Source organism: Tamandua tetradactyla, chromosome 2, assembly GCF_023851605.1.
Source record: "Tamandua tetradactyla isolate mTamTet1 chromosome 2, mTamTet1.pri, whole genome shotgun sequence".
Taxonomy (NCBI): domain Eukaryota; kingdom Metazoa; phylum Chordata; class Mammalia; order Pilosa; family Myrmecophagidae; genus Tamandua; species Tamandua tetradactyla.
Window position 1 is genome coordinate 166,055,385 of NC_135328.1, and position 12,561 is coordinate 166,067,945.

At 40.3% G+C, this 12,561-nt stretch overlaps 1 pseudogene; it reads left to right on the plus strand.

Annotated features, from left to right (window-relative positions):
- Positions 1 to 9,786: 9,786 nt before the first annotated feature.
- Positions 9,787 to 10,558, plus strand: LOC143662972 (ferritin heavy chain pseudogene; annotated as a pseudogene).
- Positions 10,559 to 12,561: the final 2,003 nt, after the last annotated feature.

Below are 12,561 nucleotides of genomic sequence, written 5' to 3' on the forward strand. Positions count from 1 at the left end.
TAGGCGGCATGCACTCCCACACCCCCACACCTCCCACCCCCTCTGCCCGCCATACCCTACTTACCCATCAGTTTTTTGCTTATTAGTCACTTCTCCAGGCAGTCTGCCTAGACTGTGTCAGGTGCCTCTGCTATTTGCATCAGTATCAACCTGTGTGTCCCTTATCTCTGCACTTGACAGACTATATCGTGCTTGCTCTCCAGCTGCAGTATAATTATATGTGACAGTTAAGAAACGCAAAATTATATTTAGAAACAATAGCTACCATTTTTTGTGCTGAGTGCCAGCACTCTACAAAGCACTGTGTGTGTGTGTGTGTGTATGTGTGTGTATGAATGTATTAATGCCCAGTATATTGTTTGTTTATATATTTATATATATGCATATATATATAATCTCATTCAGTGAGGACTCTTAATTGATTATTTTTCTCATTCTCTGGGAGGTGGGGTTGGAGCAGGCAGAAATTGAAACTCAGAGAAGTTGTGATTTGCTCACAGCTACGTTAATATATGATATGTGGCAAAACCAGAATTTGAACCCAGCTCTGTGTGACTCTCCAGAGGGCAGCCGTGGACCACCGTGCCACACCACCTCGGTGCAGTCAGACTTACACTCGCCTCTTTGTGTAAGAGCCAGGGGCTTTTATGAGAATTAGTTCAATCCTGGAAAGTGGCATTCTCCTCTTTTTACCGTGATTTCAACTACTAGAAATTTATCAGATTGTGAATCATTACTTGAATTCAGCCACCAGAGTTGTCAATCAACAGCAAAGTCTTCCCAGAAATTGATGGGAAAGAGATTCCATGTTGGAGATGGTGAAAGAATAGGAATTCAGTGGCTTGTTCCCAGCTCCGTAACTCAAAAAAATAAAGTAAGCTCCATCCTCTCAGACTATATGTTCATTCAACTCCCATCAGAATATGAGCTTCCTGAGAGAAGAGACGTTTTTGTTCCCTGCTGAATCCCCAGAACCTAGAAGTGCCTGGCACAGGGTACAAGCTCAAGAAAAAAAAAATGAGTAAATCAACTCATATTAACCCAGATAATGGTGGTACAGAGGTGGTGATGGGAGACATCAAAATCACCATTAAAAGTTGCCCAGTATGGCACACAAAAAATTGTTTAATGTAAATTTAAATAGTAAAAATTATGTCCAAATTTTAGGAACATATTTACCCTTTTTTTATATCTTCCCTGTTCTAGTTTGCTAGCTGCCAAAATGCACTATACCAGAAATGGAATGACTTTTAAAGGGGGAATTTAATAAGTTGCTAGTTTACAGTTCTAAGGCCGAGAAAATGTCCCAATTAAAGCAAGTCTACAGAAATGTCCAATCAAAGGCATCCAGGGAAAGATACCTTGGTTCAAGAAGGCTGATGAAGTTCAGGGTTTCCCTCTCAAGTGGAAAGGCACATGGCGAACACGGTCAGGGTTTTTCTCTTATATGGAAAGGCACATGGTGGGCAAGGCATCATCTGCTAACTTTTTCTCCTGGCTTCCTGTTTCATGAAGTTCCCAGGAAGCATTTTCCTTCTTCATCTGCAAAGGTCACCGGCATGTGGGCTCTCTGCTTCTCATGGCTATGTCGTTCTTCCCCGCTCTCTCTGAATCTCTCATTCTCCACAATGTTTCTTCTTTTATAGGACTTCAGAAACTAGTCAAGACCCACCCAAATGGCCTCCAGCTAATCCAGTTTAACAACCACTCTTGATTAAATCACATCTCGAGGGAGATGATCTAATTACAGTTTCAAACATACAATATTAAACAGGGACTAGAAGAAGCGGCTGCCTTTACAAAATGGGATTAGGATTAAAACACGGTTTTTCTAAGGTGTATCCGTCATTTCACAGCAGCACATCCCCTAACAAAAAATAATAAACATCACATAAGATAAAATATACTGATAATTAACTAATAGACAATACTCTTCCTCTTACATTACCCCTATAAATAAAAATATAGGATATAAAGTAAACTCATAATTAATTAAATAAGTAATGCATACTATAGCATTTAAATTAGTGGAAAAATAATTAACATTACTACCATCTTTTGTGCAAAAGAGTCAGTTGAAAGTTTGTTGAATGAAAAGAGACAGAGGAGAGCAATGAATGGTGGAAAAACAGGCCAAGAGGGTGCTTTGATGAGGAATTGCTCTGAAGATGAAGGCTAGAGGTGGGGTATGATGGTTAAGTTCATGTGTCAACTTGGCCAGGTTATGGGGTCCAGTTGCTCAGTCAAGCAAGCTCTAGCCTGATTGTTATTGTGAGGACATTTCATGAATTTAAATCAGTTACTTGCATCTATGACTGTTACATCTACAATCAACTTAAAGAGCTTGCCTTCAGCATGAGAAAAGTCTCATCCAATCAGTTGAAGGCATTACAGGGAGAACTGATGATTTCAGCAGGCAGAAGAATTTCCATCTCTACTTCAGAGAGCCAGCTTTCCTGGAGAATTCATCAAAACCTTCATCGGAGTTCCCAGCTTGCAGTCTGCCCTATGAAATTCAAACTTGCCAATCCCCGTGGTAGCATGAGCCAATCCCTAATACAGATGGGGAGCTGGCAAGAGGACCTGAAACCAGAGGAAGGAATTGTAAGGCGGTGGCAGGGCAGAAGGGGTTTAGGAGGGAGAATCTGGAAGGAGGTGAGGAGACGTTGCCCAGGAACTTCCAAGTTCCCTGGACTCCACCACTCTGCTCCACTGACTCTGTCTTCAAGTGGCTGATTTGCAGTCTTTTTCACTTTTTCCGCAAATGCTCTGCAATATATATTTTTTTTGCTTCTTTTTTTATTAGAGAAGTTGTAGGTTTATAGGAAAATCATGCATAAAATAGAGTTCCCACAGAGCCCTCTCACACAAGCAGTTTTCCCTATTATTAACACGTTGCCATTGATGGACCAATACTATTATTACAGTACTATTAACTATGGACCAGGGTTCAATGTTTGTGTGATACTTTTTAAAAAAATGTTTATTCTAGGAGTAAATTTTTTTTAATTTTTTATTCTAGGAACTTATGTACAATCTAAAATGACTCCTTTTACCACATTCAAATATGTAATTCAATGGTGTTAACTACATTCACAGTGTTGTGTTAAAATCACCACCATCCATTACCAAAACTTTTCCATAGCCCAATAGAAACTCTGCACTAATTAAGCATTAATTCCCCATTCCCTGTCCCCACCCCAGCCCCTTGTAGCCTGTATTCCATTTTCTGACTCTATGAATTTGCTTATTCTAATTATTCCATCTTTGAGGTCCTATAACATTTATCCTTTGTGTCTGATTTACTTCACTCAATGTGATGTCTTCACCGTTCATACATGTTGTCACATGTATCAGAACTTCATTCCTTTTCACAGCTGAATAATATTCCACCGTATGTATATACCAAATTTTGTTTATCTATTCAGCTGTTGATGGAAACGAGTTGCTTCCATCTTTTGGCTATTGTCAATAATGCTGCCATGAACACTGGTGTGCAAATATCTGTCTGAGTCCTGGCTTTTAATTCTTTGGGGAACATACCTAGAAGTGGGATTGCAAGGCCATATGGTTAATTCTACACTTAACTCTCTGAGGAACTGCCAGAATGTTTTCCACAGCAGCTGCACCATTTTACATTTCCACCAACAAAGAGCAAGTGTTCCTATTTCTCCAACACTTGTTATTTTCCATTTTTTTAATAGTAACCGTTCTGGTGAGTATGAAATGGTATTTTGTGGTTTTGATTTGCATTTCTCAAATAACTAATGATATTGAGCACCTTTTCATGTGATTTGTGGACATTTGTACAACTTCTTTAGAAAATGTGTATTCAAGTCTTTTATATTTTCATTGGGTTGTTTGTCTTTTTGTTGTTGAATTGTATCATTTCTGTATCTATTCTGGATATTAAACTCTTATTGAATATGTGGTTTTCAAACATTTTCTCCCATTCTATTGGTTGTATTTTTACTTTGATGATAAAGTCCTTTGATGCCCAAAAGTATTTAATTTTGATGAAGTCTCAAATATCTTTTTTTTTTTCTTTTCTTGCTTGTGTCTTTGGTGTAAAGTGTAAGTAACTATTGTCTAATGCAATGTTCTGAAGATTTTTCCCTATGTTTTCTTCTAGGGGTTTTATAGTTTTGGTTCTTGTGTTTAGGTTGTTGGTCCATTTTGAGTTAATTTTTATATAATGTGTGAGATAGGGGTCCACCTTTATTCTTTTGTGTATAGATATCCATTTTTACCATTTGTTGGAGATTGTTTTTTTCCCTATTAAGTAGACTTGACACCCTTGACAAAAATCTATTAGCTAAATATATGAGTGTTAATTTATGGACTTTCTAGTCCATTGGTATCAGTCTGTCCTTATGCCAGTACTATGCTGTTTTGATTACTGTAGCTCTGTAATTAGTTTTAAAATTGGGAAGTGTGAGTCCTCCAACTCCATTCTTCTTTTTCAAGATGATTTTGGCTATTCAGGGCAACTTACTCTTCCATATCAATTTGATGATTGTTTTTTCCACTTCTGCAAAGAAAGCTGTTGGTGTTTTGATAGAGATTTCATTGAATCTGTATGTTGCTTTAGTTAGAGTTGAAATATTAACAATATTTAGTTTTCCAGTCCATGAACAGGAAGTGTCCTTCCATTTATTTAGGTCTTATTTGATTTCTTTTAGCAATGTTTTGTAGTTTCTCTGTACAAGTCCTTCACATTGTTGGTTAAATTCATTCATAGATATTTTATTCTTTAAGTTGTTATTGTAAATGGAATTTTTTTTAATTTTATCTTCAGATTGTTCATTGCTAGTGTATAGAGACAATACTGATTTTTGCATTCTGATCTTGTTCCCCACCACTTTGCTGAATTCATTTACTAGTTTAGTAGCTTTGTTTTGGAATTTTCAAGATTTTCCTTATATAGGAGCATGCCTTCTACAAATAGGGAAAGTTTTACTTCTTCCTTTCCTGTTTGGGTTGCTTTTCTTTCTTTTTCTCGCCTAATTGCTCTGACTAGGACTTCCAGTACAATAAGAGTTGTAACAGTGGGCATCTTTGTCTCGTTTATAAAGAAGAGGCACTGGATACTGTCAAAAGCCTTTTTTTCATCGATTGAGATGATGATGTGGTTTTTTCCCCTTCTTTCTTCTAGTGTGGTGCATTATTAATTGGTTTTCTTATGTTAAACCACTTTGCATACATGGGATAAATTCCACTTGATCCTGGTTTTAATTCCTTTAATATGCTGTTGGATGTGGTTTTCTAGTACTTTGTTGAGGATTTTTGCATCTACATTAATAAAAGATACTAATCTGCAGTTTCTTTTCTTATATATCTTTATCTGGCTTTGGTATTAGGATGATATTGGCCCCATAGAATAAGCTAGGAAGTGTTTTCCCTACTCTTCCACCTTTGGGGAAGATTTTGTGCATGATTGCTGCTGGTTCTTGAAATGTGTTGTAAAATTCACTAGTGAAGCCATTCGTTCCCTGTGGGAAGGGCAGTGCCAGCCACTTTCTCCCTGGGCTCCTGGAACCTTCAGTTTTCACCAGTGTCTCCTCCTAGAGGACGCATTCAGGCCACCGCACACACTCATCAGAAGCTCCCCTTATAGGCCGAATCCCTGCAGAGCAGATCACTGGCCTGGCTAAAGGCTGTCCTCTCTACTCAGCCCTGGGGACCCCTCCACAGGTCTCCCTGCAGAAGCAGGGGGTCCACTTCCCAGTGTCACTGGGACACTGTGCTGGGACCAGAATGGGCCAAGGTCCATTCCCAAGATCAGAGGCCCTGTCTGGTGTGAACAGGGGCTGTGCTCCTCTGGCCCCAGCCTCTCCTGGCATGCCAAGGGCCAGTGACCCCAAGGGCCCCACATGTGGGTATCTACTGAGCAACTATGCCATGTCTGGATGCAGGGCTTGTTTTAGTTCGGGTGAGACCCGAAATCACGTGTGTGGAGGGGGTGCATTGAGGGTTGCGGCAGTCCCCTGGCTGCACAGACTGCCCTTTCCTTGTCCAAAGCCATTGATGTGAGCTTCTCTGGAATCATTTGCCAAAATCCAAAGGCAAAACTCAAGGATCCAAGACCAATTCCATCAAGCACACATTTTCCTTTTTTATAGGAATTTTTTTGTTGTTGTTTTTAACCAGCACCACCCAATGCTTCCAAAAGCTGCGGTTCATCTTTTTTTTTTTTTAAGTTAGCTGTTTTATTGATTTTGTTATATATTTTACAATCTCTTGGGACAAGGAATTTGGTTGACAGCAGGGTGGTAGCTGTTCTGCTACATTCAAAACCCTGACCAGAAGCAGGCTGTCACTAAGTGGGTTACCTTCCAAACTTTTCTCAAACAGTCAGAGAAGACAGGTGAGTCTTTCCTTTCCTGCCATTCTCTGGACCCCAAGGCAGTCTGAGATGGGATTTAAAAAATGAATTTAAATTTGCTTGAAGGGCAAGGGGAGATTCTGTCCAGACCCAAGGGAACACCTGAGCAAACTCTTGGGCTCAGAAAAATTAAGCACCTTGCCTGGCTCATCCAGCCAATGGGCAGCTGCCCTAGGATCTGAATTCCTTAGACTGGCTGCTCTGCCATGGTGGGTGTTCCTCCTTGAAATTCCCCAGGCTGATTTCTTCCTTGGTGCTTACATACGCTTTTTTTTTTTTTTTAACTTTTTTATTGTATAATATAGCATATATACAAAACAAAGAAATAAAAAAGCAATAGTTTTCAAATCACTCTTCAAAACGTGGTTACAGGGCAGATCCCAGAGTTTGTCATGGGCTACCATGTGATCCTCTCAGATTTTTCCATCTAGCTACTCCAGAATATAGGACGCTAGAAGGAATAAATATTTTTTTATCATCACAATTGACTTTTTTTCCTTCTTTTTCTGTGAAAAATAACATATATTCAAAGAAGCTATAAATTTCAAACCACAGTACAACAATTAGTTGTAGAACAGATTTCAGAGTTTGACATGGGTTACAATTCCACAATTTTAGGTTTTTACTTCTAGCTGCTCTAAGATACTGGAGACTTAAAGAGATATCAATTTAAGGATTCAGCTATCATATTCATTTGTTAAATCCTATCTTCTCTGTATAACTCCACCATCACCTTTGATCTTTCTCTCCTTCTCTTTAAGGGTGTTTGGGCTGTGGCCATTCTAACCTTTTCATGTTGGAAGGTTCTGTCAATACTATGGGGTAGGGAAATGGAACTATCTGATGTTCTAGAAAGACTGGGCTAGGTTTCAGGACTTATCTGGTCCAGGGACCCATCTGGAGGTTGTAGGTTTCTGGAAAGTTACTCTAGTGCCTGGAACCCTTGTGGAATCTTATATATTGCCCTAGGTGTCCTTTAGGATTGGCTGGAATGGTTCTGGTTGGGTTTGGCAAGTTATGATAGGTAGCAATGTCTAACTGAAGCTTGTGTAAGCACAACCTCCAGAGTAGCCTCTCAACTTTATTTGAAATCTCTCTGCCACTGATTCTTTATTAGTTAAACTTCTTTCCCCACTTTCAGTCAGAATGAAATTGTTGATCCCATGGTGCCAGGACTGGACTCATCCCTGGGAATCATCTCCTACACCACCAAGGAGACTTTCACCCCTGGATGTCATGTCCCATGTACTGGGGAGGGCAATGATTTCACTTGCAGAATTGGGCTTAGAGAGAGTGAGGCCACATCTGAGCAACAACAGAGGTCCTCCAGAAGTAACTCTTACACATACCTATTGGTAAGCTAAGCTTCTCCACCACCTACATAAGCTGCACAAGAGTTAGCCTCAAGATGAAGGGCATGGCCTATTGATTTGGGTGTCCCAAAACTTTGACACAGTATCAGGGGATTCCCTGATGGCAAAGTTTACTTTTTCTCCCATCCCTCAAGGGACTTTGCCAATACTTTTGGTTTGTCTGCTTAATATACTCTAGGATGTATCCAGGCATTACATTAAGCTATACAGGATTAAAGGACCTCTTACTTATTCTGGACTCCCTGTGTTTCGATTGTTCAAATGAGCTATACAGATAGGTTGAGTTAGATTATGTGCTACAGAAAATTTCGGTTCCAGACCAAACAAACCTTTCTTCCTTTGGTCTCAAAGAGTATGTGTGGTTCTAAAATACAGACAATGTCTTTGTTACCCTTGTATTCTGAATTACTTTAACCCCAACCTGATCAGCTTTGTTCTTATCTCTAAATATCAGGATATATATATATATAACAGCCTCTTGAAATCCAGAAATATAATTACCACTCCAGACTAAATGTGTCTGCTATAAAAGCTTACAATCTAGGCCCCTGTTTTCTTATAAGCATTTTCTAAAGGAGACCATACCACTGTTGTTCTTTTGTTTCTGGCTTATTTTGCCTCACCAAATGTCCCACACATTCACTCACATCGTTGCATGCCTCACGACTTCTTTCCTTTTTCTAGCACCACAACATTTGTTCATAAGTATGCACCAACGTTTGTCAGTCTACTTCTCAGTCAGTGCATCCTTCAGCCACCTGCACTCATCAGGCATCATGCATGGGACCCACAGTCCACAGTCCATCAACACTCTCATTTTAGGTTATTTCACTGTGGCTGTGGTTCATCTTTCCCAGATCACTACACTGAAGTGTTACAGTTCTACAGTTCCCAATCTGGCTTTGGCTTGCTCGGATGAACCTTAGTCAGTATTCTGTGTGGCATAGAATAAACCATAATGGTGTCCTATGCAAAAGGCAAAAGATTAACAAAATTGTAATTTGTCATTTTAATGTGTATGCATATTTAGTGATGTTTACATTTTGAAATAAAGTTTATGATTCATTAAACAGAAATTCACCAGTGAAGCCATCTGGTCCTGGCTTATTCTTTGTGGAAGGTTTTTCATTAGTGATTGACTCTCTTGAATTGTTATTGGTCCGTTGAGATCTTCTATTTCTTCTGCAGTCATTGTAGGTATCTTGTGTCTTTCTAGGAATTTCTTTGTTTCAATAAGTTGTCTAATATGATTTATGGTTTCTCACAGGTCTCTTAGTCTATGTTCAGTTTTTTCCATTCTATTTTCTTTCTGGTCTTCAGTCTAATTCATTTCAATTGTCTTGTCTTCAAGTTCACTTCTTCTTTCTTTTGCCACTTCCAATCTGATGTTGAAAACCTCTAGAAAAATTTTCATTTCAGTGATTGTGGCCTTCAACACCAAAGGCCACAATTTCTGTTTAGTTCATTTTTAATATTTCTATCTTTTATTGAAATTCTTTTATTGTTCATTCATCATTTTCCTGATAGCTTATATTTCTTTCTCTGTGTTTCCTTTTTTCTCCTTGAGCTTATCGAGGATCATTTTTTTAATGACCTTGTCAGGTATGCCCAAAATCTTGTCTTCTTCATTGATTGTTTCTGGATTTTAATCTTGTTCCTTTGGATGGGCTATCATTTCTTTTTTTTCTTTATTTGCCTTGTAATCTTTTGTCACACACCATACATTTTAATATTTTTAGGTATTAAAGCTGGGATTTCATCTCTGAGCTGTCTGTTCTTGAAGTTTGTATCCAGTTAGTGATTTATTTGAGTGCCAGGAGCTAACAAAATTAAGTAAACCATTGTAAAAGAAAAAGAAAGCACCTTTGAGTGTGTTTGGCTCTGAATTGGCTAGTGTCCTCCCTCAGAGTTTAGCCCTCCTATCAAGAAGATCACCTGAGGCAGACGTCTTCGTGGAGAGTGGCCGTGGTTTCCTGCTTCAACAGTGCTTGAACGGAACCCGGTGCTCACCACCTCCCCATCGGCCGGCCACTCTGAGCAGCTTTCGGCCACCTCTCCAGCGCCGCGCAGCTGCCGCCTCCTCCTCTCCTCAACCGCCCACCATGACGACCACGTCCCCGTCGCAGGTGCGCCAGAACTACAACCAGGACTCAGAGGCCGCCATTAACCGCCAGATCAACCTGGAGCTCTACGCCTCCTACGTCTACCTGTCAATGTCTTACTACTTTGACCGTGATGATGTGGCTTTGAAGAACTTTTCCAAATATTTTCTTCGCCAATTTCATGAGGAGAGGGAACATGCTGAGAAACTTATGAAGCTGCAGAACCAACGAGATGGCCACATCTTCCTTCAGGATATCAAGAAACCAGAACAAGACGACTGGGAGAGCGGGCTGAATGCAATGGAGTATGCATTACATTTGGAAAAAAGGGTGAATCAGTCACTACTGGAATTGCACAAACTGGCCACTGACAAAAATGACCCCCATTTGTGTGACTTCATTGAGACACATTACCTGAATGAGCAGGTGAAATCCATCAGAGTGGGTGACTACGTGACCAACTTGCACAAGATGGGGGCCCCGGATTCTGGCTTGGCAGAGTATCTCTTTGACAAGCACGCCCTGGGAAACAGTGATGATGAGAGTTAAGCCTTATGCTGTCTTCCCCAGAGTCATGGGGTGACTTCTGTGGTCACCAGGGCTGTGCATGCATGTTGGGTTTACCTTTGCCTTTTCTATTAAGTTGTATCAACACCCACCAAGTTGTTTCATTTGTACCATTCCTTCAAATAAAGTAATTTGGTCCCCCCCCCCAAAAAAAAAAGATCACCTGAAGGTAAAAGTGAAGTACAGAGTCCTCTCCATATTTTCTGAGCCTGTGTCTTGTTGCTTTTGTTGCCCTAAGAATTCCCCTGTTCACAGGAATTTGATGCCATCTCTACTCCCTATGAAATAGGTTTCCTTCCCCTATTATCTTTCTCCATTGTTTTCCTTATTTGTTTCCTTCTATTGTTTTTCTTAAGCTGCTTTGCCCCAGGCTACCTTGACATAACTGCTTCATACACTGCTTTTTCTTTCTGCAAGCTGCTTTGGACTGCAGGGCAAGTTCTGGGAGGGGAAGCCAGAAGTTAATTTCCTGGTATAGGCTAGCTTGGCAATGTCATACCTAGTATATAACCCCAGTACGCATAGAAGTTATTCTGCTTCTTTTGGAACAGGGCCAGAGACCCTGCAGTCCCACAGTGGGACTGCAGACCAGCTTCATACAGCACTGGGGAGATATTGAGAGAAGGACCAAGAGTATCTCCTACCAATTTTAAAGCTGTATATTCTTAATTTGGCATTTGTCTAGTTATTGCAACCTTTCAACTAGTTTCCAAATTTCTTGAGGAAAATAGCTCTGCCAGTTTTTGCTGGTTGTTCAAAGATTCTGTGGGGAAACAACACCCTGTAGCATCTAATACTGCCATATTGGTTGACCAGAAGTTCTCTGCATTATTTTTAACCGTAATTATTAACATATTCTACCCCCACCATCAAGAGCTAATTCTAAACAAACTAACAAACTCTTAAAATAAGGACATGAAAGAAAGTCTTTACTAAAGGGTATGGATATGACTATCTTTTAAAATTAGTGAAGTGCAGCTTAAGTGCTTGATTAAATGGTTTCCCCAAGGCCTATTTCATCCTGACATTCAGTGATAATGAGGAACATGCTACTGGGGCTAAGTGACTCGTCAGCCTCCTAGAAGCTGTGTTGGTATCCACAAGAGGGCAGTCATGTGTGCAGTCAGAACCTCAGCTGCTGTGGTCAGAATTGGGGGCAGCAATACAGCATTGTGTCAGAGAATGACAGATCATAATACACAATTCTGCAGATGGGGCACTGAAGCCCAGAAGAAGAACTTGCCCACAGTGTCACAAAACAAACTTATGAGCCAGCTAAATCCACATTTATTTTCTTATATCAGTGGTTCTCATGTGGAGTTCCTGATCACATATGTGCTGGGTATGTGCTGAATATGCACATGCTGGGTGCATAAGTGACCCAATGAGTCAGAATCTCCCGGTGGGGCCCCGGCATCACTGTTTTGTTTTGTTTTTTAAGTAGTCCAGGGTTAAAGGGTCCTGCCATACCCATTGCTGCCTTTCAATATAAGGGATGAAAAATAAGGAAAAATGAGAGTATATTATATACTAGCAAGTCATATAACACCAAATGGAGAAACAGCAATGAAATATGCACTATCATGAGAAAATACATACAAAAAAAGCATATCATTTAAGGTCCCAGCAGAAAAGATATGTCCCACTTTAATTGGGGGACTTGAAGAGAGTCTAACACAGGACTAGTATAGTAGAGGTATGGAGAAACCACAAGAAATAGTGCAGAGTGCCAGGATTAAGAATTACGTGTTATGCTCACCTGCCAAGTGGGACACCTGGGTTCGATTCCCGACCCATGCATTCTCCCCCAAAGAAAAGAAGAACTATGGGTACAATTACCCCAGGTCAAAGCTGAGGAGGAGGTGGTTATCACAAGCTAGAGACAAAGCTGGCTGGGTGGGATTCCTGCATATCAGGACCTATGACCTTCAGTAGAGGGAGGCAGCCAAGGGAATAAATACCCAAAACCCACTCTCTTCTGCCCTCTGATCTCCTGCCATTGTTGCTTATTGGACCAAGCTCAACCAGGAGCCCAAGGCAAGGAAGTCATTGATGAAATCATAGAGGTCAACTTCCTGGATGGTGGCAAATGGTGGTGAGCAGATCAGGATGCACAAGCAATCGCACAACATTC